This window comes from Sander vitreus, chromosome 13 (assembly GCF_031162955.1).
Source record: "Sander vitreus isolate 19-12246 chromosome 13, sanVit1, whole genome shotgun sequence".
NCBI lineage: Eukaryota > Metazoa > Chordata > Actinopteri > Perciformes > Percidae > Sander > Sander vitreus.
Genome location: NC_135867.1, coordinates 22,627,226 through 22,649,632, shown reverse-complemented (window position 1 = coordinate 22,649,632; position 22,407 = coordinate 22,627,226). Strand labels below are relative to the sequence as shown.

General features: G+C 42.7%; 1 protein-coding gene across 7 annotated transcripts in view; it reads left to right on the top strand.

Moving 5' to 3' along the window:
- The first annotated feature begins 2,941 nt into the window (after positions 1 to 2,941).
- The window catches only part of fam222ba (family with sequence similarity 222 member Ba), a 30,243-nt gene continuing 10,777 nt past the window's right edge, over positions 2,942 to 22,407 (top strand). For 2 of the 7 annotated variants that reach the window (XM_078265258.1, XM_078265251.1), the window contains exon 1: positions 2,942 to 3,065. The gene's annotated coding sequence lies outside the window, so the exon portion shown is untranslated. The other 5 variants (XM_078265256.1, XM_078265252.1, XM_078265253.1 and 2 more) reach the window with 4 other exon arrangements.

Sequence of the window (22,407 nt, the reverse complement as noted above, 5' to 3'; positions counted from 1 at the left end):
GAACTTTTTCATGCTGAGGACTCCAACGCGGATAAGCTATTTGTAAAGGATCCCACAGATTAATGAGTGGATGGATGAATTTCCACACTTGATAAATGAAAAAAGCAGTGAGATTAAACGGTTAGGTCTTACGTGATGCCCTGAAGGTCCTCCAAGGTCCCTGGATTCAACAACCACTGCTCCAAACGCCCCTTGCTCATGCAGGCTGCTTTTTTTTTTTTTAAAAAGAGGTGATTTAGCTCCCAAACTACTCATATAGGTCACACTGATGCTCTGATTGTACAATCTCTCGCTCAGTGGGGGAGATAAAGGGAAAACAAACTTTGATTCATTCTAGATTTGCAATCGATGGGACTTGTCTGTGAAGTGGATCAATAGTGCCTCTCTTTGAAATCAGCAATCACGTCAGCGGTGAATTTAAAAAGCGTAATTAGGAACAGCGTTCTTAAACATCCTGTATTGACGTCTTCTTTGGTATGGAGAAAGACACCATTCTGCATCATTAACTTTGTATTATTGCGTGATGGAGCCTGCTGCCGCTACTTCCCCACCTGCTGGACTCAGAGCGCTGTGTGTGATTGGGCTTTCAGACCAAATTCTCCCCTCTTTCACTTGCTGATGATGGGGGAAGTGAAGCTTGTGAAGTGAAGTGAGTATTGTAATAAACCCAGTCCGATCTGGAACCCAGGCCGTGGAGTTATCCTTCACAATGCTTTATATGTGAACTGTTTGTGGAGTTAAACTTGTGTAATTTTCTCTCTCATTATCTTATTTGATTACTTTTGTGCAGGTTCTAACCTGACAAGATATGGCTGCAAGCACACATTCTCCAGCATTTCCATAACTTGCCACAATGTTCAGTGCTGTCCATCTGTCTCTCTCTGGTAATAAAATGGTATCAATACTGTGGAGAGGGCAGGTGGGTGGTTGAAATGGAGTAATTTATTTTAGTTGTCACAGAAATATAAGTGTTTGATTAGGGAGCTATACACATCAGGCTGCACAAATAGAACCTTTCATCAAATCACAAAGCATGTGACACTATTGACCGCGGAGTCTTCTCCCTGGGTTTTTATCTTTTTCCAACAAGATTCATAATACAATATGTGAAGAGCACAATGATGCAAAATGCAAGAGCAATACACCCCAAGGCAAATCCTGTGCCCGTGTACCAGATGAGTATTACACTTAGGCCAGTAAAACAAGCTGGATTTTTTTTAAAAAGGTAAACGGATGATGTTGATGCAAGAAAGAATGATTGGTAACAATATACATGACTGAATGTGTTAGAGATTTGTGACATCCTTAACACACATTTGGTGGCTTCTCAGTGGGTGTTTTTGGTCTGTTCACCCAAATTACAATAATACATATTTTCCCACATACCTCTAGTGGTACAGAGCCATGCAGATGGTGTCGATTTTAAATGCTTTCAAAAAACACGGTCATCACCCCAAAACAATGGAAGTAAATGGATTTTATTTGGTATCCCTGCTAACAACACAAGTGATTTAGGCTTCATGTTCTGGTTTGCAAGCAACATTTGGCATGTTGCTCAAAATAATATACATACAAGTGATCTTTATCAATGTTACTTTTGGAGAAATAAGGAAAAACTTGAATGAGTTAGAATGAATGCAGATGCTTCCTTAGGTCCACAGTGGCTCACTGAATACAAACTAGATTGATGAGTATGAAAATTATGTGAATAGGCTCTGGCCTTCACAGTCACCTGGTCATCTCAGCTGAACACCTATAGGAGATTCTAGAGCAAAATGTTAGACCTTCATTATCATCATCATCATCATCATCATCATCATCATCAAAACTCAAATCATCAATCATCTCAGAGAATCTCGTGATGCTAACTACCTTACTAAGACATGTTTAGGTTTTTTTCTTCTTAAACATGTCAACCCATTATTGCCTACTAAATGCTACATCATTACTTTATTACAACCCAAGAATTCACTATACACTCTCATCTTCAAAGGTTGGGATAATTGAGTTTCGTCTTCTGTGCACCCGTGTGTGAATCATGAGGGGAACACAGTCATTGATCTTGAGAAGCTTGAGAATTTTTACTTTTCTGTCATTTGTCTGTCTAAGTGCAATGAGAAGACAATTACTAACTATTAAAAACAAAACAAATTGTAGAATATATCTCAGGTTTTGGGTGATTTAACTTTAAATTGTACTCACATTAAAGTTGTGGAAGAGGTATTCAGGTCCTAACAATACCACAATGTATTCCTTTACAAGTAAAAGACCTGTATTCAATTTGTATTCAAGTATTGTTGGCAAAATATACTGAAAGTATAAAAGCTAACAGTAGTCACTATCCATAATGGCCTCTTTCAGAATGTTAAATTTGTATATATGATGGGATTATTATTATTATTATTATTATTATTATTATTATTATTAGTGCATTAACATATATGCTAAATGGCATTTTGATGTCATAACTAGGCAAGGTGGAGCCAACTATAACTACTCTGTCAAATCAATCTAGTGGAGTAAAAAGTACAATATCTCCCTCTGAAATATAGTGGCGTAGAAGTAGCATAAGTAGAAATACTCAATTTAAGTGCTTCAAAATTGTACATAGGTACAGTATTTGACTAAATATGTTTTGTTACTTTCCAGCACTGGTCACATTATTTGCAAAGCTGATTTAGCACCATATGCACCCCATTCAATTATCATTATTGTTACTATTATGTTGCTAGAGTTTGGCATGTATTTTGATATTATATAGCTGGCACAATGATTTAATATGTTATTTTACTAATTTCAACTTCCACTTGGCATTCATCCTACAAATATTTAGACATCCAATTAAATTTCACACTGACTGTACCTTTAAACCAGTCGGCTGTCCTGCGCAGCGCACATCGCAGTCTGAAACGGTCCCAATTACTGCGCATGCGCCAGAAGTTGCTGCCGCAGACAGCAGCAGCCAGCCAGCAGTGATTCGGCAGCGCAGGGCAACGGGAGAAAATCTGTCTGTTTTAAACCATGGCGACGTACTAAACGATGCCTTTCGCAGAGGTAAACGGAGAGTAAGTAGTTGTATTTTGATAACACGGCTGCTGCCCGACACTGTGTGACATCCTCTCAAATTGTGGCATACATATTAGGAAAGCTTACGAAGGCAACAATGGGACTGTGTATGTTTCAGACTGGCTGGCTAGGTTAGCTAGCCAGGAGCCTAGGCAGTCAGCTGGCACACTGACTAGCAACATGCAGGTTTATAGCTACTGTGCTGGTCCCCTGTATTGTCTGTATATCTACTGTAAACCCTCGCGGCTTAACTGTCTTTTATGAGGCAAACATGTTTATTCAGGCACTAAAGGAGCCGTACATTCTTGTTCAAAACTGGTGTTACCTGAATTAAACTGTGCTTGTGTAGTAGAGCTGTTAAGCTGGTTGTTTTTTTTTACATTATGACAACAACCAGTGAGGATTAAGGAGAGCTCCCTTTGCTTGCCAAATCATCATCATGATTACATCTTCATGATTATGATTTCCATGAGCATGATGCAGATAGTTGTGTGTCACCCCTCAAGAGAAATGATAAGTTCCTTTCCTGGAAGAAGCCAGCTGCGGATGAAGTTATCTTATGCTATTCAAAGTATGGTATATATGTCGCTAAGTTGTCTCCCACTGCTAGTATCCGATATACTCATTAAGACACGCATATCTATATCCATATGTAGAGTGTCAGTCGTGTTCACTTGTGATACAAATGTTGTGTACGCTCCTCGCTCGCAGCGTGTCTGTAAATAGCACCTCTCAATTTAAAGACAGAGGAAAGTGTTTCCACCTGCAAAGGCAAGTGTTAAAGGTGATAACAAAAGGTTGACGTCACCGGGCTCATCCTGATCCTGCCGCACAACCTCGACCACTGAGGAGGAGGTGGAGGAGGAGGAGGAGTAGTTTCAGAGGAGGAGAGCAGCTTTTTGCCATAGCGTCTAATGCTTCGTGTCTGGAAGGAAAAGGTCTGTCTCTGATCAAATTTCAGGTAACCTAAGGGCACACTTAACTAATGGGATCCTATCGATGTTTCACCCCCTCCAAGCCTGATCTTTACACGGCGGAATGTTAATGTTGCCACAGCCTGTCCGTGTTGTCTTTGGCTGCTCTGAGTCTGGCTTTATTGTTGTAGTCGGTCTATAATGTCATGGAGCTTGACGGATATGATTAAAAAACCGCAGTAAAGCAACACTCCTGTGACTGACTGGACTATGGAAGTGATCGGGTTTACTCTGCACATGGTAAGATGATAAAACTGAGTAACGTCGAGACATGAAAACTGTTTAGTTTACATTTGCATGACGACTTTTCAAGTTGAATAAATCTGTCGTTATGTTAAAAAAAAAAAAAAAAGCCATTATCTTTCCTTTACATTAACAAAGGTGACACTGTCTTGTTAATGGCAGCAGGGAGGATGTGCTCAGTGATATCCTGTGCTTACTCAAACAAGAGCCTGACATTACTTGCCCAAAAGTGCAGTTTGGCAATGTAGCTTTCTACCCCTACATTTTCCAAAGAGCAGATAATTAAATTTCAGACCTTGTTGTCTGGGAAACTCAGGCCCCTAGACTCCCTGCAATTATCGTGTAGAATGAACCCTTTTTGCATTGGGTTGCTATCTGTCCCAGCACAATGAAGATTAATTAGGTCCTAAAAACAAATGACTGCTAAGCCTCTCCTCCATCTGTAAAATGCAGTATTCTTCTAATGACAGCAATCTGACAGTTACCTAGAATGAAAGTTTGCTTCAAAGGTACTATGAGATATTGTGACAACAGTAAATGTATAGATTTTGCAGTACCTTACAGCGTAGTATTAGCAATAAAAGTTTGACTTTTGTGTCCTTTTCAACATGTATTTACTTTTATTGACGTCTGATTTGTGTGTTAGATCTTACTTCTAATGGCAGCAGATAAGCCCGAATGTCAGGAGCATCTGGTTAGTTTGTTCATGTCATGCTGGTCAGCATTGTAGAAAATTACAGCGTTCCACCAAATTGAAATACCACTTGAATGCATGTGTTAATTAGATCTCTGCATGGCTTTTTCAAAGTGTCTCTCCTCCTTTGCCAGTGAGTCATGTGCTGACTCTTTGACCTGTCACCGCAAACCCAGAGTCTTTGCTGAGGGCAACCTGACAGGAAGGCAAGTTGCTTTTTTTTTTTTTTTTTTTCCAGCCAACTACTGACAGATATATTGGGACATATTGATTTACATTGTGGGCAGAGGAGCAGTAATTACCTCTAAAATACTTTTGTAGCATCTTGGCTGCTATAGCCCCTCAGTCTACCGTTGCCTGTAGACGAGGTTAAACTACTGCAGAAAAAATAACATATTGTAGAGAACATACACACCTACGTATTTAAGATATGTTTTAAAGTAGACTAGTGAGTAGAGTTCAGTGTGAATGTAATATGCGCGCCCACACAGTTTTCTAGATACTATCCTCACTATATCAAACGTTCTTCTTGTAAGCAAATGGCAAAGCAGATATTAGTGAGTGGTTTCACAGAGCAAAATCAATCATTCTGAGCACCTTACTCTGAATCCCGGGGGTTTCTGTGTTGCAGAAGGTTCTCCACATGACAGCCAAATGATCTGATTCCCAACATTAGGCTCATCTCAGACAGCAGTAATAAGAGGATAACATCAAAGCTCTGCTTTATTTCTTAGAGACTTCATAGCAAGACTATGAATAACAGATCACAAGGTACAAAGAGTGAACCAGAGAACTTGAGCAAATTCTTTTTATGTTTCAGCTGTTGTTGGGATTCACAGGGAGCTCATTAAAATACATTGATTAGTAACAATCCTGCTTCTGTGATTGTTGACTGTGAAATGGCTTGACTAACCAGCACATTTTTTGATGCAATGCTTTTCTGTGCTGGAATGAACTACTTGGCTGAGGCTCATTTTGGTTTATTCAAAGCCAGTCATTTGATGTAGCGTTTTAGAGACGGTACTTGAATTGGAAATGTGTAACGGTACGCTCTTCTCAATGCAATACATTTCTTCCTTTCATATTCCAGCGGGGGCCTGTGTTTGTTAAATCACTTGCAGGTGTTGTCTGGGAATTTTATGTGCATAGCAGATTTTTATTTTCCTCACTCCACTAGTTTTAGATGAGCTGCATTTGTTGAATATCATCCATTTGCTAAATGAGGCTGACCCCCTGTCCCGGACAGCAGGGCAGAGACATCCCAGGTACCAATAATGTGCCAGCAGGCTCCACCTTTCAATCCTCCAGTCACCAGGGCAGCTGTCAGCCCATACTCACCCACTCAGCCACCCACCACGTGGAGAGACGTTGTGTGAGGCCACCCAATGTTGTCCCAGCTGTAAGAGTCTGTTTTCAGACAAAAGGCAGATGTTTGGTTTGTGTCAAAGTCAGTAGACCCAGTGTGAGGGTCAAATGCAGGCCAGGCTGGCAGTTAAGAACTGGGGCCACATGATGCATCCAGTTTAGGTGTTTACTAGAACATCATGGGCAACTTCTGGATACCTCTGAGAACAAGGGACTGACCTGCAGGGCTCAGGCTGTGGGTTAGCTGTGATGGTATTTAGTTTTGTTCACATGGGTTGTCTTATGTTGTGCTTAATGACTACAGGCACTAAGCCTGATTTTAAGATACACTTTGTGTCTTTGTCTGCTGAATATTTGTGTTCTTTGTGACTTTTTTTCTTTTGCATGGATTTGCATGTCAGCCGTCAGGTCCAATTAGGGCAAAAAGCCCTGCTCTTGCTGGGTAGTTTGAGTAATCAGCAAACCCGAGGCTTAAAGCCAGGGAGTGCTGCAACCTGACGTTACAAACACCAAGACCAAAGGGCTTTCTGAAATTGTTGTGTCTTCAGCTTGAGAGCAATCAGGAAAGAATCTAAGCCTCCCGGTGACATTCACGGCAAAAACAGCAGTCATAGCAGCAGGAGGAACTGGCTTGGTTTAGGCCAGCATCTGTCTGATCAGGCTTTTCAGAGGTACTGGAGACAACAGGGTTATTTATCCACCTCCATCACACAGGAACAGCAGAAGAGTAGGGCAGATACTGTTATCCGTTTATGGCACAAGATAAGGCCGCCTCAATCGGATCACTGACCCTCCACTGACACTCTCCACCCCCAGTACCAACCCTCTGTAAAAGGGGGTTGCCAGGCGAGTTCCATATCACTCTTAAGTAATCCTAATAGACACCATTAGCATGTCTGCGGTTATTGCTGCAGTTTTCCAACGTCCATGCCAACTGTACATATCAGGGCATTATTAGCCACCACCGGAGAGGCTCCGAGTCTGACCCGGTCTGCAGGGTCAGAAAGAACGCCACAACAAAGCACCAGTAAAGCTGTAGGGGATATCAAGTGGAGGGGATAGAGGGAGAGTGAGCTCAAAGTGCCATAGTTGGCGCAGACATTAGATAAGGCTAAGCTACCAGAGGATTATAGAGGGAGATGTAAAATGCTGTCGGCTAATTGGGCTTTATTTTTAATATTTCAGAGAGTTCATTAGAGACTAAATTGGTTGAGGATTTCAGCTCAGGCTGTAGACTAAGAGTCTGTTTGGAACAGGCTTTACAATCTGAATAATGGCAGATCATTTTTTGTTAATGCCTTGTCATTGACAAAAATGAAGAGTAACATTTCTCCAAACACACTATAGTGTGTTTGGAGAAATGTTACTCTTCAATACCAGAATTTCAGTTATGTTACATTTCACAGTTCTTGCCTAACTGTAAGCCTAGTTATCTTACATTCTCTGACTATTCTGAAAGTCAAAATCCCAGTGTTTTATTCTCTTGCCAAGAGAGTAGCTTTGTGAAATTGGTAATAAAACAGTTTTTTACTCTTTGTAACCTTTGGCAAGACACAATAACCTGAAAGATGGAGTTTAGGGTATCATACAGTTATATTCTCCAAAATGACCAAGCAGTGAGTGTTTGTGAAGCCCTGACAAAGCAGTCGACGCTCGGAGGCTTGCTTTGTTAAGAGCTTTGCTGGGGAGGGACTGAGACTGAGGCGAGCGGTCAATGCACGGCACTTTGCCATGACCCTCCTCAGTTTATCAACTCGCACCACTTCTGCAGGCCTCAGTGTGTGGGTGTGTTTTTTCTGTGTGCGTGCAGCGTACTGGAGATCGAGCGGCGCTTAGAATGGGGCCCTTTATAACCTCTTAACCCTCTGGTCCTGTTTGCTACCATTGTTGGCCACATTGAATGGTATCTCAATGCCTTGAAAAGTAACCAGATGACATTCTTCCTGTTGTTCAAAAGGGCCCAGGGTTGTGTTGTGAAAAGCGTCTGAAAGGATAGGCGAAGACTGTGACCTTCAGTGGCTAATCTCTGGCATGTCATTCGGTGCCTGTTTGAAGCGAATGCAGACCTTTCTCACTGATTGCAACGTACCAAGTCAAACAAGGCAGAAATTCCTATTAGGTTTTCAACAGTTACACTCGGAAAACAGTCAAGTTAGTTTTTTATTTTACCTCCACTATAAAGGGTGTTTTGTAGCGGCTGAACTGAATCGTTATTCCAGACAGGCAGTGTGTCTGACACCTACATTGTCCAAACAGTCTCTCCTGCCTGTGACTGAGCACTCTGTACACAGACCTGTGGCATCAGCAACCCCTCTGTACTGCATGCTGAAATACCGCCGCTGCTGTGAAAGCAGTGGGGATGAAATGCACTTAGTGAGACAGTAAACATCGGTGCAGCTCTCAAACTAGCTTACGTTGTTTATGTCTCCCCTCTGGTGTATTTGCTGTCTTCAGCTGGCTGCTTTTTCTGGAATGTGCAGAGATGCAATTGTCGCTCTGCGGGGGGGTTATGCTGGCTGTAATCACAGTTCATAGTTCAACTCTGTAGTTGGACTCAGTTGAGCAGCAATAGGACAGGAGTCGCATTATTCTACTGAACTAGAAGCCCACACTTGACAATACTGTTTGTATGCATTGAGATGATCATAACAGGGTTTTTATTATGAAGATTGTTAGTCACACAGTTGGAGCATGTCTTCTCCCCCCCCCCCCACATTAATAGGTTTAACATTTCTGCCAACACACAAAGATTAACAGCCTTCACAGCATTATACAATGTTCCTACACAGTTGTAGAGTTTTATCTAACATCGTGACTCTCAAAACCCCCTTAAACAGATGCTTTTAGTCTACACTGAGAACGAGTCTTTACCATTAATGTGTTCAAGGGGATTTGCTTTTCAGCGTGTTAAAATACGCTTTACTGGCATCGAGCTGTCTTTGTGCCTGTCTAAATGATCTCTCAGGTCTTTGGGTGAGAACAACATTTTGTCCCTGCCTCTTGTGAATAGCACTCCTGCTTCCTGTGTTCACACTGTGCCACCTGTATGGGGTTAAGATTGGGGTCAGACCTCTTGCAGGAGTCTGTTGTCTGGGGCCCCTTTTTCAGGAGCTGGTTGTGCTGGGGACTGACGTGAAAAAGAAAAGCTGTCAAGTTTTTACGGGCCTCTTTTGTCAGACATCTTTCAACGATAAATGATTGGCATATCTCCTGCCATTTCCCCCTTTTGTTTGCGACCGCAAATAATGGAAATTCACCATTATGTGTGATGTGTTTGCAACCTGCGTGCGTGTGGAAGTACGCACACATGAAAATGCGAGATTGTTTACAAAGGAAGCACTGAATTAGAAAAGGAAAATGCCAACTTTTATCATGCTACTGCACAACCATTTTGCATTAGTCAGAAAATATCCCCTGAAGTACTGTAACATCCGCAGAATGTGATTGAGATAGAGATGGAGACGGGGTGGGGGCAGAGGAAGAAGGGTGGGCCACAATTTGAAAGGCATACTTGAAAGTGCTCGTGTGTAAAGAGTCCTGAGGCAGGTCATGTTGCTGTGTGGCAGAGAAGCATTCGTCTTGCTCGGTATCTGACGTCCCAGGGTCTCGTTGCACTGCCAGTAACCCCCTCACCCCATCAAGGGACCAGGTGCTGCTTAGATCTACTCTGGCATGGAAAGACAGCAGATACGCTGGTGGTGGGTTTCACAGTTATTAGGATAAAAATCAAAGATGTCACCAACAGCTCTCTCACTGTATACATCTCAGCTGAGTGTGTACATATAAAGTTTGCAGTCCTAGACCCAAAACAAAGATATATTTCATCATTACGGTGAATTTGGATGGTGCACTGCCGATGGATAGTTTGTTGGTGAAAGACGCGGTTCATTTGGTCTACTTTGTGTCGAGCACCATTGTACTCTTGTCCTGTTCTGTTTAGCGAGGCTTGCGGCCCTGACAGATTGCCATCCCGATGGGGAGATTTACCCAGCCAGCACTGCCAATGGCACTGACACCATCATTAGGCTTTGATCAGCTGCAGTCTGCAAGGGGAAGAAGAGAGAGTAATATTCTTGATCTAATTACTAGGAGACATTTCAGGCAGTGTAATGTGTGATTTAACCTCTTGTCAGAGGCTATAAAAGGAAGCTGGGTTAATCTTCCTGGCAACCTCTTTTTCCACGCAGGGGAGAGTGCCTTTTAAATTTCCTTTTCCCATGAAGCTGGTGAAAAAACCAGCACGCCAGTGCAGTATGCTAACACACCTCGGTTGACTTTCTACGTGAAATCTCTCAAGGCAAGAGTTCTCTGACCTTTGAATGTTAGCAACAGCTGGTTTGCAGGAAGTCATGTGCTGTGTGCATTTGGAGGAATTTCAAGTAGAACCAAAAAGCTGTTGACTTCCGTGTGCTCCCTCCAAATGGATTGTTTTGCAGCCCACTTTTTCTCTCTCTGTCTCTCTCTCTCATTCTGTCTCATTCTGTTTCATTCTTTTTCTTTCTCTCCCTCGCCATCACCACCCACACTCTGCAGCATGATGAGTGCAGGAGACTTGATTGAGCAAATAGATTGTAAGCGCAATCGAGAGGTTTGGGTTAATCAGTCAAACATAGTTAAACAATTCTTTGGACATGAAGGGATTAGTCTTGCCTGCGTTGAGCTCATCAGAGCCCATTCTCCCCAGCGCTGGCCGGGCTTTTAGGGCCAAGGGCCACGGCCTCTCTGGCTCCATGGAGAACCACACACGCACCCCTCAGCATGCTCCATTGCCTCTGAATGCCCCACCACTCTTCTCTCCCTTTTGTTGCAGAGTACAATTGGAATGATGGATTAGCAAATTAAATGCAGACCTTTCTATTCATGGCCACCCTTGCTCAAAGTCTCATTCACGGGATCTATCACACACCTACTTTAAAATGGGTACCATGTTCACTTTATGTCCTTAAATTCCTTCAGAAAAGTGTGTATTTTGCCCTTTAACGCATTCTTAAAAACCAAGCTCCTCAACAATAAAGGCTTTTTTTGCAGGATGACTTCCTGTACATTTTCTTCCCCTTTTTATTCGAGTGCTGGCCACACTGATAGGAAATGGCCCTGTTATGATGATGTGTTGGCAAGCTCCAAGTGCACAGGTGCAGCCTGGCTGAGCCTGCTCTAAATTACCTGTGTCATTGTCTCCTCCATGTTCCTGAGAGCAGAGCGCTGACCTGCCCGACCCACGTTCCCTTTTAGAAACCCATGATCCTCTTTGTGGTGCCCTTTACTTTTTCAAATACCATTATATTTCTTCCCCAAGTTTGATGTTTTATTTGCAATTGTTGTTCACTCACTAATATTACTTGGTATTGTATAGTGCTGGGCGGTATGACAAAAAAATTGTATCACGGTATTTTTTTAAGATTCTGGCGGTTTCACGGTATATCATGGTATTTTCTTTCTTTTGGATAGGATAGACTGGTTTATAGTGGCTTATTTTACTGTCAGTATTCAGTACTGTCAGAATATAAAAAAAACAACGTTTCAATGTCATCATGTTTATTCAAAGTTTTGATTACTAAAGGGTTTGCTTGGCTCCACAACATTATACAATAATGTTATATGAAGGAGAATGCATGAAACAGTTGAAGAATCTAAACAATTTTTTTTATTATGCAAAATACAAAGTAGTAAAATAAACTTAAATTAAATAAATACACATTACAACTTTAACATGCTTCCTTTACAAAACAAAGTAGGTGTAAGATTGCTGTTTAAGAACTACCTTGACCACAGGTTAACGTTGTTCAGGTTGTTGTAGAAAAGTGGGCGTAGCTCCGCTGTCGGCTTGCTTCGGTGTTTGAATAACGTTAGTGGTTTGGCGGAAGTATTTCGGCGAGGCAAGACATCTTAAATCCAGTGTTTTAATCATTGCTCTGAACCCGTCTTTCTCGACTGTCTGTAGTGGGACCGTAGGTGGATTGTTATTGCGTTCATTAGGTTGCTCCGCTGCATGCTTGAGGTGACAGGTCTTAACGTTAGCATGGCCGAGTGAAGCCTTCTTTTTCGACTGTATTAAGCGGGGCCATGTCTTTGGTTAGGTGGATAGTGATAGAGTTTGTAATCTCGATCCACCGTTTGCTCTTTCTGTTGTAGGGAGTTCCTCTAGCAAACGCGTCTTGAAGTGACATTTGGCTCGACTTTTCTTTTGCTTTCCCTGTGTTACCTGCTGATGTGGAGGGCGCTGACCTTAACTTCATACGTTCTTGATATTCCAAGACGTGCTTGCGGCTAAGATAAATTGCAAATTGCTTGTGTTGCCGCCTCCGGTGACAACTTTAGCCCGACAACACTTGCATAAAATGGTTGTTTGGTCGACGTCAGATTTTATTTTATTTTATTTTATTTTTTTTTTTTAAACAAAAAAACTCCAAACAACAGACACGGCTCCTCTTTTTGGCTCAAGTTATTCTGTGTCATCATGTTCTACTGGTTCTGCAGCTTCGATTTCGGAACTTTCAATGTCTATCCTATCCATCTTCACCATAACGTAACACCAGAGCACTACTGTTTACCCTCACCACGCCTCGCAGTCGCACCATGCGTGTTTAGAAGCGCAACATTGAAAAGGGTCCCGTCTGAAACAGTGTCACGCGGCGCTGCGTAGCGTTCCGAACGTTGTGTAATCAAATACACCGGTATGGCGGTATATAAAAAATTCTTATCGTAACGAAAATATACACCGGTATTCGGTGTGAATCGGTATACCACCCAGCACTAGTATTATACAGTAATAGCTACTATGACGTTTACATTTATTTGATTTGCTACTTTGTTCTACCACTGTTTTAATCCACAGCACTTTGTTGCTTCTGGCGATGCTATCTTTGAATCTTAACGTCACATTCGGAAAACCTCTGCTCGGCTGTTGTAACTGCGGTGAGGTTAGCTTGTTGATCAACAGAAAAATAACCAGCTGCTATTTTAATAACTGATTATTTTGTTCAAAATAAACTGGTTGCAGCTTCTTAACTGTGAGAAATAGCTGCTTTTCTCTGGCTTATTTGGTATTACTGAATTTTGGAGTGTTGGCCGGCTGTTGTGACTGCGGTGAGGTACGTTCAATATATCAATATTGAGTATTTATTTTCTAACGTTAATCATATAATGGTATTTTCTCAACATTGTGAAATCTTATGTGTAGAATTATGGAGAACTTGTGATAGATTTTGATATCGGAGGAATACCTTTTGGTCAATGTTACATTATTATTGTGTCGACCAGCCCTATATATATTCAGCATCCACGTTACAAAGGACTCTTAGGTTATCTTACTGGTTTCCCTTCATTGCAGCCCAAGTTTGAGTCTGTATTTCAAAGTTCAGTTTTGAAGCCCAGGTTCCATTTCTTTGTGTCGGTTTCCCACCAAGCAAATAACACAACCCCCCCCCCTTTTTTTTTTTCCCCTAGTCCCTCCTCCAGTGGAGTGTATGTGTATGTGTGTGGGGGGGGGAGGATTGCTGTGCTCTGTTGAGACCCCAATTAGCAGAACTAGCAAGCCTCCTGAAGGTCACTCCCAGAGCTTTGGTGTGAGAACAGAGGAGGTCTGGGCTGTTCAGCAGCAGCTCTGAGAGTGACAGGACCCAGGAGTTCTAACACAATAACCACACTTTATTAAAAGCAACAGCAGTTTGCATATTCTCCGTTTTTGCATTGCACAGTGTTGGCAAAAAGTGGCTCAGGATTTTTGCTAAAGGTCAAGTGTTCTCGGCGGACTGTCATAGAAGACTGTGGCCATATCTGAGGGATCCATTTGTCATTAGCTCCAAAGTCCCCTACTTCATCAGCCCGTGTCGGGTGTCTGCTATCTCGGCCTGATTGATGGCTCTGTCCTTATTGCAGGGAACGAGGGTCGATGGCAAAAAATTTGCTGCTGGGTGCATTAATGCTGTGCTCAATGGCGTAGACCTTTGAGCATGCCTCATCAGTCTTAAATCATTGGACGGCCGCAGGAGATCTGTATGAGCGGGCATGATGCAAGAAAGCAAGAGAGAGTGAGCGATAGGAAAAGGAGTTTTATCATCTGGGCTAACTATTACTCATATGACTCTGTCTCACTGGTACAGGCCAGAAGAAGAGATTGAATATTTTAAGCTAATCTTTCTTTGATATAAACCATGAACTATTTGATCAAAGAATAAGTAACCAAGATAACAAATCTGACCAGGCATTTGATGCTAGCTTTCGGTATTTGACAGTTTTCGATACTCATTTGCAAAATGAACACATTTTGGTCTGTATCTAAACATATTGAGGTTGAATATCCAGCCATTGTGGAATTCTGAATTTAATCTCAATCCGCCTAAACTGGCTGACAAAACTGGGGTCAGGGGCAACATATGGAAGTGAGTTAATCTACAAGCTAAATAGTTTTGCCATCCCAACATTTCAGTGCTAAAGAGCTGCTAAATCAGTAATTGCATAATCATGAATAGTGATGAGGTTGTTGTGTGCCATTTGGCTTGTTTGCTTTGGTATTGTAGTTGTTTTTGTGTATTAAACCAGTACATAGGAGTAAAAATCTTTGTGCCATGACAACACCAGTACACACCAACAGTATGTGTAGGCTCACAGTCAGACAGGCAGACAGACGCAGGGCCCTGTGAGCCTGGGAGGGCCAGATGTTCCCATGCAGGCACAGAGGTGCGATGTTTGCCATGCCGGGCCTGTGTTTGCCTGGCTCTCCACAGAGTCACCAGCTGGCTGCCCAGTGTCCTGAGCCAGTGTCTGCTGGGGAAAGAACTATGAGGCAGAGAGGCTCTCACATATACACAGAAGATGAAGGAGAGACCACAAATGTCTTTGTGTTTCGCCAAGGGAAAAAGGAGCGCATCTTACACAACCCTGTCTGGTTGAAAAATATGTCTTTTATTCCTCAGCTGGTCTGTAGGTGCGAGGGGGACTTGTTTGGTCTCGCTGGAGGCCAGACTGAATGTCAGAGCTGCCATGGAGGCGGCTGACCTTACCAACCTTGCGTAGACACAGGAGAGAACGATCAGCTTTTATCGAACATGTACACAGCAGGGTTTGGAATCGGCAAGTAGGTATTTGTTTCTGATTTGTGTGTGCGTGTGTGTGTATGTATGTGTGTACATACACACACACACACACACACAACCGGTCAAAAGTTTGGGGTCACTTAGAAATGTCCATTCCACTCCATTATAGACAGAATACCTTCTGAGATCAGTTGCATTGTTTTTTTAAACCGGGCAGCAGTTTTCAGATTACATTATGTGCTTACATAATTGCAAAAGGGTTCTCCAATGTTTTCTCAGTTAGCCTTTTAAAATGATATCAGATTAGTAAACAGAATGTGCCTTTGGAACATTGGATGAATGGTTGCTGATAATGGGCAATGTAGATATTGCATTAAAGATCAGCCACTTGTGTCTACAACAGTCGAGAACCCTTTTGCAATTATGTAAGCACATAATGTAATCTGAAAACTGCTGCCCTGAGTAAAAAAACAATGCAGCTGGTATTCTCTGTATAATGGAGTGGAATGGAAATTTATATATATTTAAGTATATGTATTTCCACCATTTCAGTGGATCGCACCAGTTAAGAGCAAACACCCACCAGACCTGCATCTCAGTAATCCACTCTTCTCTTAATTCTCTTAATCTTTTCCTTTGGCCTGCATTAAACAGTTATGCATAAAATTAGAAAACTAATGCCACAGAAGTGTCATTAACTAACAAAAACACATTCAACTGTACATAAAATAACAGTTAAAGATGAAGCTGGTTTACTTAAAATCATCAGTGTTCATGAATGATTAAGTATCCCATAGTTATTACAGTATCTAAATTCTTAAAGCGCCCATATTATGCTCATTTTCAGGTTCATAATTGTATTTTGAGGTTGTACCAGAATAGTAATAGTAATTTTCAAAAAACACCATATATTTGTTGCACTGCACATTGCTGCAGCTCCTCTTTTCACCCTGTGTGTTGAGCTCTCTGTTTTAGCTACAGAGTGAGGCATCACGCTTCTATCCCATCTTTTGTTGGGGGTCGCAAATGCGCAGTAGCTAGGTAAGGACTACTAGCTGGAAGCTAGCGCTGCTAGCGGTTAGCCACCTCGTTCTCAATGGCAAAACACTGCTACAACACTATAGAACTACTTACGTGTCCCTGTTCTGCAAGTATTCCACGCAAAGTTGGAAGTGCGCCCTCGTTTAGAAGAAGTCTCCCGGCTAATCCTGCCTTGTACTGATCGAAGTTGGAGAAACGTGATGAAAATGTTTCAGGCGATGACGTAGACGGCCCTGCTGATTTTGAACAGCTCACCCGGAGACTGAAGGCAGGATACATTCAGAAACCAGTATCTCACTCAAAACAGCATGGATGTTTGTTTTTTCCTCCAAGTTTGTATGCGTGTGGACGCACCAGAGACAGAATAACACCCCAAATCCCAGAAAAAGTGATTATTTTTTCATAATATGGACATTTTAAAATTGATGGTCATTTTACAGATGTAGACACCGCTCACACTTTAATTATATGTCACAAGTCAGAGTTAAGACATGAAGGTGTTTAAACCAACAGCATGTAAGCAGCGTGTCAGCAATAAATAAGAAGACTAATGGTAAACAAGATTATGTTTTTAATGCAGAATAATAAAAGGTTGAATTTTTTGAGTGAGTCCTCCTGCAGAGTTGGACCAGGCAAAACGTCTAATTAGGGTTTTTTCTTTGTGTGTGTGAATTGGTATATATGCAGCAGCTCATATGGGAGAGAGGCCAGTTAGTATAATGGCAAAGTGGATAAATCTCTCACAGCAGGCCTGTGTAACACTGGAAGCTGTTTTTGTGCGTTAAGCCCTTTTAGGATGATTTGTGAGAGTCAGCGCTCGCACAGTTCTGCCTAGCAGAGCTGCTCTGACCCCCCCCTCTTAAATCAGCCTAGCTGCGCTGGCAAACAGGCCAGGGCTGGTTAGTGCTGGGTCAATAATATGGGTCTGGGTGTGACAAAGACACACATGCTTAACTTTTTTCTCTGTTAAACACAGCATAGATGTCAATAAGATGACACTGGAAATACCAGATGAGGTCATTATTCCTGCAGGGGAAAAAAATCACTGGTGTATATGGTTTGCCTATGGAATTTCCTATGTATGTACTGTGTATATATATCTATGAATGTGTGTGAGAGAGAGATGGGGAAGCAGCTGCATTGATTTGGTTTTGTTTGCTGAGTACTCTGAGCAGAAATGTAAGCCGTGGGAACACCTGGAGAGAGGGGAAAATGAGAGAAGAGGAGGTGGAGGTGTCAGCTCTGCTATTGGCTCTGTACCAAACACACACACACACACACACACACACACCTGATGTGTGAGGGCAGCCTGGGATCCCAATCAGCAGCACTTAACAAAGCTTTCCCCTTTCTCCCTTTAATCGCAGGCTCAATTTGTCACTGGGGTGTCCAATTTCTGATAAGCGCTTTGACTGAGAGAGGCGAGGTGGGTGTGGGGAAGAACACAAAATGGATGCACCTGCTAACAAATGAAATCAAACCACTCCATCTTCATTTCCCCCTTTTTCTGCCAGCTGGAACAATGCTGCTGCGCTCTAGCTCTCAGCACCCTGAGTTATTTCCCACTAACTAACCAGGGAAAAGGCTTGGCCGACTTACAGTCAAATAGTTAGGACAAGAAGTCTGCTTTTAAACCTCTGTTGGGCAACTGGGCTCATTTCTATTTCAGACCTGAAAGGAATTAAATGTAGAAGGCTTAATTGCATTATTTCCTCTTAGCCACAGTGTCATGCCATTTCCAGCCTTAAATTGGTTGTCGGAAGGCTCTTGTCATTTTTGTTTACAGGGCAGGACATGTTGGATACGTATTTCTTTGTATGTTATAAATCTGCAGTAGATCAGTTCAACGCAGGCTTATCTGTTTGTTTAGGTTTCTTCACCCTGCCTGTTCCACAACTATGCGATTTTATAACTAAGCGTTCACACAAGCAAACAACTTGGAAAAACCAGCTGCCTAAAGTCTGCCAATCTATCGCTGCATATACCCTGACGCCCACAGAGATGGTAGATTAACGGTAGCCTAGTATCTGTATGTCTGTGTTGTTCCAACCATGCCATCCTAGTCCTGTACCCAACCCCACAGTCTGGCATCTGACACAGCAGCATGTGACTCAGCACATTGTTGTCTGGTGTGATATGGGGATATGTGAAGATAACACCGATGCGGTGGCACCACAGAGGAGATGAAAGGGAGCAGTGTTGCTGTAATATGTATGAGCGACGTCTCAGAGTTGTGTGATCTGATGGCAGAAGGCTGAAGTTTCTCCAGAGGATACAGAATCTTATCAATGGTGTTTGCTTGCATTCCTATGCTTCTCAGTGTTTCTCCACTGTTTTCATCTTGCATATCCAGTACATCAAGCTAGTGTAGTGTGGCTCTAGGGACGGCAATGTCGGACTTTTGGTCCATCGTTGTTCAGTCCACCACTCTGGTCCAAATATCTCAACAACTATTTTGTCAAGAAATCTTGTACAGGCATTCATGTAGATTTTGGTGATCTCTCGATTTTTCATCTAGCACCACTAGCAGATAAAAGTTTATCTTATCCGGTTTCAACATTTACTTGATAGATTGGCACAAACTTTTGTTCAGATATTGATGTGTCCTAATGGCTTTGGTGATTCCCTGACTTCCTCTAGCATAACCAGCAGTTTCACTGACATTTGGTACAGAAATTAATTTGCTCCTCAGGTTGAACTGTAATAACTTTTGGTCATCCCTTAACTTTTCATCTAGCACCATCATTGCGTCCCAAAACAAACAGATACCTGCAAAGGTAATGGCACTCCCCTCAGCCTCTGCTGTGCTGCTAATTAGCAAATGTTAGCATGCTTACACGCTAAACTAGAATGGTGAACATGGCAAACACATCCACATCCACCTTTATTTATAAAGCACATTTAAAAATAAGAGTTGAGCCAAAGGTTCACTGAGAGGCAGCCTCTGTTTTGCAGGATGATCACATCATATCATATCATATACAGTTCCACATTCATACCTGGAAGCTGCCCGGTATTGTAAGCATGTTAGCTTGCTGATGTTAGCATTTTGTTGAGCTACAGACTCACTTTGTTGACATTTGCTTCCAAGTCCAGTCCAGTAAAAAAAAAAAAAGTGTTTTAATTGCAATGCTGAGTAGAAACAGACCCAGTCTCTGAACATTGTCATGGAGGATTTTAGAATAAGCTCTGATTAATTTGACTCATTTTCATGCGCTAATCATTGATTACTGTGAGATGTTTTAAGAGTAAATGTGAGTAAATCAAATCCAATCTCTAATGCTGCTTCATGAGTTATTTCCTTTTCTTTTACTACATGTCAGATCTTTTTTTTCTCTCCCTCAAGTGGTTTAAGACTGTCATATCTGAGAGTAGGCTGGCTTACTCCTCACTGAGGCATGCCCAGCTTCTGGCTGCACTCTGGATGGATTTGCAGCAGATAAATAAATAACTAGGCTGGCACCCCTCACTTTGGATCCCCTCTGTTTTGGCAGGCCATCCAAACTGCATTTTCTATCAGGTGTAAACATGTCTGTCAAACGGCACAGCCAGGGGCCCCGGCATTTTGGCATTCATGACGCAATGCATGCGGCGCTGCAAGCACTTTCTGTCTGCCCGTCTGACCTTGGCCAGGCTTGACATGACTGAGCACACTTAGCTCTACCTTCCACATTTGTAGAGCTCTTCGGGTAGGCAAGTAGGCTTAAGTGGCTGTTAGTGAAACTGACCCTGAGTTGGAGAATGGACCTTGGCTGGATGTCCCCGCAGCACTGACGTGGGGGACGGGTAATGGCCGTTACATAGATAGCTCTGATAAAGATAGCCAGGACACTTACTGCCCTGATATCTTCTCATCCTCTCACCTCACCACCATTACTGCCATCTTCTCCATTGTGAGGAGCAGTGGACATCATCCAAGAGGCTTCAAACCACTGATGTAAAGACAAGAGTGGATGAATGAGGTCGCTCTAAAAAGAAGAGGACCTAGGTACCTTGGAAGTGCGTTTCCTTTTCTTAGTTTCAGGCTACACAGCTCCTCTAAGGGCAGAAGCGTTTTTCATTGTGGAATCCAACTTTCTGTATCTGACAATTATGCAAAGATTTATCCGATCCAGCTGTGGACTATGCATTATTCCAGGAGCATGCTGTCTCTCTCCGCTCCATATCCACCATCTCACCTCAGGGAACTGTCACTTTTTCATCAGTTACTTACTGAGCATACAGCCTCCAAGTTGTTTCGCAGACCCCTCCCTCCCTCTAAAGAAGAGTAGTTTCAAGTAGCTGTCTTTCTCTCTCCCACACTACTTCAGCAGTTTCCTTGTTTGACAGTTGTATGTCTGACACCCCCTGTCTAGCAACTTGGAAACCACTATTTTACAGGCTCTCAAGTTTAAGTTTGGGTTGGTCGTCTCCTCGTTGTTTTCGCCTTCCCCTCACCATCATGACCGCCTCCCACTCTCTCGCCCTTTCGCTTTTGGTGTGAGATAACAGTCCGGGTTGATGAGGGGGTCGCTGCTGACTGAAAGAGCAAACAGCCCGTCCCAAATGCCTCTGGATGTGCTGGGGTCATCAGGATCCATTGTGTGAGGCTGTGAACCAGCCTGACAAAGCCTAACATGCCCATGGCCCTCTGCTAACAGCAGAAATCCTTTTTTTACCTCTGTTGTTTGTAAAAGCCTGATGGGCTAATGAAGGCCATGGCGATGGGTCATTTCTTCCTAATGTACTCAAGAGCCAAGGCTTTTCCCTCCTTTCTTTTGACAGAACGCTCTGGCTTGGTATTCGAGGGTAAAAAGCTATTCTCTATTTCCTTCCCCTTTTCTTTCTTTACCTCCTATTCAGAGACTCGGCTTGCAAAGAAAAGTAATTTCACTCTCTCTGTCCCTGAGAGAATCAACACAGTGAAGTTGCATTAAATTTCTCCTGCAACATTTGTTCTTGGCTCTATTTCAGACCCATAACCTGGGGGTAAACATGCAATTAGAATAACAGCAGCCTGCTTTCTCCTCTGCTCTCCTTTCCTTCAGCCGTTAGCACAAGCAATGTACAACATGGTGTCTTGGTTCTACTAATTGCTTTTTGTTTTTAATTGGTACAGAAAAGCTGTAAATATTCAACCAGCAACCAAACATACTTTCTCACCTTTTTTTTTCTTCTTCCGTTTATCGTTTATTGTTTTTCTCCTTCAATATTGTTGTACGCGTCTCCTCTAATGAGCTTATTTTTGGTGCACAATACTTGCGTTTCCTCATGCGTTACTGCTGGTGGGTATTTTATTAGATGCTTTCCTATGCAATTCCCAAATTTCAAACAAATGCAGATAGTTGATGAGAAGGATATTGATAAAAAGATTTGACGTAAAATGTAGTCAGCTGGTCTAAACGGCTTCCGTCTATCCTGTAACCTCCTTCTCTTCTTTGAACTCTTTTTATTTTCAGATGGCTTTCTTTTCTCCTTCCCCACCGCAGAATGAAAAGAAAATATAGGTCAGCTTTTATGGGAGCAATTTGACACATAACACAAGCCATGCGCATCACTTGCTCAAGTCCTGCTTTGTCTACACGCCTTCATTTGTCTATATTGAAAGCCACACAGTTATTCGCACACTTTTATTACGGTTCTATAAGTAGCTGGTGGAGACTTGCCGAGTCACGGGGGCCCCCCCTAATACTCTGAGAACCCCGTGGTGTCTGTCTGCACGGGGCTGATAGTGTGAGACGCCTGGCTATACTCCACCAAAGGCCTGCCCAGCTGGCTCGGCTTGGCCTTCACAGACGCAACTCTGTTTCCACTCAGGACAGGAGGGGCTGTGTCTCTGTGTCACAAAGGCTACTAAGCCATTAGGGTAGACACCTATTTGCCTGGATGTGTGGACGGCTGGAGAGACGAGCCCTAACCAAGACCAGGCTAAACCCCCTGCATGGTCACCAGAGGGTAATTAGGACTTAGCTGAAGCCACCAGCCGAGCCGGTCACGTGCCGATTACGAC